This window comes from Marmota marmota, unplaced genomic scaffold (assembly GCF_001458135.2).
Source record: "Marmota marmota marmota unplaced genomic scaffold, marMar, whole genome shotgun sequence".
NCBI classification, from domain to species: Eukaryota; Metazoa; Chordata; class Mammalia; order Rodentia; family Sciuridae; genus Marmota; species Marmota marmota.
The window spans coordinates 10,110,852-10,115,320 of NW_026000229.1; the positions used below are offsets into that span (position 1 = coordinate 10,110,852).

Sequence of the window (4,469 nt, forward strand, 5' to 3'; positions counted from 1 at the left end):
CTCGCGCAACGGTCCGACCCTCGGTAGCCTTGGCTCCTGCTGCCTTCTTTGGCCAGACCCTGGGGCAGAGGGTGGGAGGCAGCTTCCGCCCAGGAGGAGGGAGCTGTGGTGGCCACCGCGGCGCAGCCCGAGGTAAGACCCGCCCCAGCGGCCCTGCCGCCGAGCCCGGCCCACGTCCCAGTCTCGCTCTTTGGCTCCTGCTGGGCCGCCCCGCCCCAGCGGAGACGCCCCACGAACGGGTCTGCCTCGGAGCCTTATTGACTGCCGATCTGGGCCGGGATTCCCCAGAGACCAAACCCCTTGTATCTTCCATAGGCTAGACCCCGGTTGGTTTTCCAGCCTCAGCCGCAATTCTGTCACCATTCCCCATCCGCGCCTACCCGGTCAGAACCCCCTCAGACTTCCAGGACTCAATATTGAGTCTGCAGACTTCATTATGCGGGACCCGATCGTAGTGCCCGAGACACGGCCACTTCCTAACCAATTGCGATCCCCAGCTCACAGGTTTCCCAGATAGGTCGCTGCCCCCGCCTTCACTTTTTAATAGGACTCTCCCATCCCCTCCGCCCAGTTGGCATACTGTCTAGCCACCTAGCACGTCCCCTACCCTTCGGGGCTTTCGGACAGCTTGTGTCGGGATGCTCTCACCTCCAGTAGATTAGGGTCAGCCCCTCTAGACACCATCACAGCTTTGGGTCTCCTTTATCCGCTGTTATAGTGTCTCCCAAACCTTATCTTTCTTCCTGTTTGCGATCCTTTTTTTTGATTGAAAATGCTTTGCCTCCAAGTCCTGATTTAGTCTAGAATATTCCCCCAGTGAGACTAAGGGGACCGAAGTGAAACCCATGTTTGGAGGGTTTGTTCTTGCCACTGAAAGTGGAGGGAGAGGAAAGATTATCTATCGAAGCACAGGACATGCCGTGTGTGCCATTATAAGGTCGTACACCCTGCTCCTCATATTATTTCGTAGAACTAAAGAATTAGTATTGATCTGAGACTTTATGGGCTTCTATAAGGATTAAGTCTTATTACACCAATGAATATATTTTTTCCATGTATCATCTACATTACCTCCTTGTAGATTTCTACAGATATTTTATACTAGTTTTGAAAGATGTTAGGGGACTTTTTTTTTAAATTTTCTGTTTTTGAATTGGCTGGGGAAATATTTCTATCCGTCCTTAATCCCTGAAAACTTTAGTATCATACTAATAATAATTTTCTTCTACTTGGCATTGCTGTCTTCTCTAAGGAGCAAGTGCAAAAGTCATGCAATGGGACTGGGGATATAGCTCAGTGGTAGAGCGCTTGCCTAGTGTGTGTGAGGCACTGGGTTGGATTCTCAGCACCACATATAAATAAATAAAGACCTATCAACAGCTAAAAAAAATTTTAAAATAAAAAATGTAATGTTTATTGTGTCATTACTAAAAGCTTTATCAATAATAGTAAAATATTGAAGGTTCTACTCCTGAGCTGTCAAGAAGGAAATACAGTGTTGCATCAAATGATCAGTCCATAATTTTAACTTTTAAAGGGATAAAGGATAAAAAACTCTTTGTAGTCGCTACTTTAAAACTTTGTGTGTATGTGGACAGAGAGGGAGAAAATCATATTGAAATTATGGGTAATAAGTAGACCTAGTATAAATGTCAAAAGGTTCCGGAGAGTAGTGTAGTAGAATGGTTCTCTTCCTTCTTAGTTCTCTAGCCACCCACTTTTTCCTTAGAACAACCTCTTTCCGGCTTCTCGTGTATCCTTCTTGTGATATTTCCAGCATTTACAAGTTCATATGGTATATTAAGACACAACACACATAAGTGATTGCATACTATACACTTTGTATATAGCTTGTTTTTTTCCACTTAATTACTGGATCCTAGAGATAATTTGATAGACGTATGGATATCATTTACTGGCTGGATAGCATTCCATTTTGATGAACTTGAGGTCTTTTGCTTTTATAGAAAATACTGCACATTTTTAAATATATCAGTTATATGTATGTTTTAATACATGAAGTGAAAAAAATTCCTGTTTCTTTTGTGTTGAACCTACATAATAAGTTTCTGATTGAATCTCTGAGCTACAATAGTGTGACTACTTTTTGATATTTAATTTAAAAATCAAGGATTTAAAATTGGTGACTGAAATTATCAGATATGCATTTTTTTTTTTTTTTTAAGTCACTGACTTCATGGGCTGTGGTTGTAGCTCAGTGGTAGAGTACTTGCTTCACATGTGTGAGTCACTGGGTTCAAGTCTCAGCACTGCATATAAATAAATGAATAAAGTAAAGGTCCATCAACAGCTAAAAAATATTTTTTAAAAAAAGTCACTGACTGCAGTGATTAGGGTGGACTGAAGACTAGAGTAGGCTTAAGCTTTAATATCAGGAGGGTAATCCAGACAAATGATGATAATGGGTCTGAACTTGGGACTGAACTTGGTGATTTAATTGGATTCCAGGTTGGGGAGAGTGTGTAAAGATTTCTCCCTGTGCCTTTCAGTGAGGTAGGGAGCCACATAAAGGAGTGAGATTTTTATTTTATCAAAGAGGGACAGAGGGGTTCACATTGTGGGATGTTAAGTTTGGTTGGATGTGGGTCCTTCAGGTATAGATGGTCAGTGGACAGGTGGATATGTGGCTAAAACTTGCAGTTAACAAGTGCTGAGTTGGTAGTGATAAATTTTGGAGACAAAAGCTTATAGATAAAAGGCGAAAAGGTTTAGGACAGAAAACTAACATTTAAAGTGCAATATTTTAATATATATGTTTAAAATTTTTAAAAAGCCTTATTGTAGGTTAAGCATCAGTAGTGAAATTCACTATATATGATGTTTTAACATATTTTCCTCTTAATTTAGTGGTGTGTACTTACTGAGGAAAGTAGAGAAAACTTAGTTTTTTTGTTTTGTTTTGTTTTTTTTTTAAATGGGGAAGGTTTTTGCTACGTTGTCCAGGCTAGTCTTGAACTCCTGGGCTTAAGTTGTCCTCCTGCCTCAATCACCTGTGGAACTGTGACAACCAGTGTATTCCACTGTGCCTGGTTCAACTTAGGTTTTTTTAAAAAATACAAAAACTTTAGTAGGAGAAATTAGTAATATAAACACCTTCTTTCCTAATCATTTGGAGTATACTATGTAGTTGTTTAACTTTTAATATTTGCAAAGAAGTGCAGGAACTTTGAAAATATACTTTGCCAAGAATGTTAAGGTTTTTAATTTGAATGATGTTTTAGGTGTATTAACTTAGTTTGAAGTAAACATTGAAGACTTTTCCAACATCTTTAAAACACAACCTTGACTTAATGTATTGGTTCCCAAGTCCAGGGCTGCTGTTTAGAGCTCTTGCTTCTCTGCTCTATACCTCTGTAAATGACTGCCTACTGAATATTGAATATCTTCACCTGGTTTTACGTTTCACAGGCACTTTCAAAAAAGTGCAAAAGAAAACTCTTTTCTGCCTCTTTCTCCAAAACAGTTGTGCATGTGTGGGTGGGCAGGTACGCAGATGAAAGTGCAACAATTTTTTTTTCTTCCTCCTCATTTATTAATACCTTTATTAATACCTTCATGAAGCCTTTAAGAACTTTGTGAATCATCTTCCACTAAATTCTGAGCCTCAACACTAACATTTACTTTGTTACTAAGTCTTGAACATTTGTTCTCATATTTCTGATCATTGGTTATTATCCTTCATTACTCTTTTGTTGTCTCTACTCTGTTTTAACTCAAAATGCCTGTTGTGCTTCTGTAATGCTTTCTAAGTGTTCTTGTTGACTTCTGTTCTCTGCATCCTTTTGTCATACTCTCTTTTCGTTCTTTGCACTACCACTAAAGTAAGTGTTCTAATATTCTTTTATTAGGCCCTTTCAGTTGCAGGGAAGAGAGAAGTTATCTTAAGTAATGGAATGCTTTTTTGAAGGAAACATACATGCCCAAGGGAACCTAGGAAAAGCCAAATAAATTTGTTTCAAGAAGAATGGAGGGCTGGGGATGTGGCTCAAGCGGTAGCAAGCTCGCCTGGCATGCGTGCGGCCCGGGTTCGATCCTCAGCACCACATACAAACAAAGATGTTGTGTCTGCCGAAAACTAAATAAATAAATATTAAAAAAAAAAAAAAGAAGAATGGAAACCTAATAAAGTTGTAAGTAGGAGAAGACAGATTTCATTTATTTATTTATTTTTTTGTGGTGCTGGGGGTTGAACCCAGGGCCTTATGCATGCTAGGCAAGTGCTGTATCACTGAGCCATAGAGGCAGCCCTACATGTGCTCTTTTGTTGTCTAGCCTACTCTTTCTTTTTGGCTTAATCTTTCTCTCTCCTCCAATTTCCTCCTCCTCTATTTCATTGCTTCCATTTATTCATAGTTTCTATTCCTTAAAACTTCTTTGTTGCTCCTGTGCCAACATCTTGCTTTCTGGCTGCTGTCCCCGCCCCCACCGCCCCCCCCCTTTTTTTTCCT

At 40.1% G+C, this 4,469-nt stretch overlaps 1 protein-coding gene across 10 annotated transcripts in view; it reads left to right on the forward strand.

Moving 5' to 3' along the window:
* Myo9a (myosin IXA) overlaps positions 1–4,469 on the forward strand; it is a 261,808-nt gene continuing 257,339 nt past the window's right edge. For all 10 annotated transcript variants that reach the window (XR_007343894.1, XM_048793402.1, XM_048793403.1 and 7 more), the window contains exon 1: positions 1–132. The gene's annotated coding sequence lies outside the window, so the exon portion shown is untranslated. The remainder of the gene's footprint in view (positions 133–4,469) is intronic.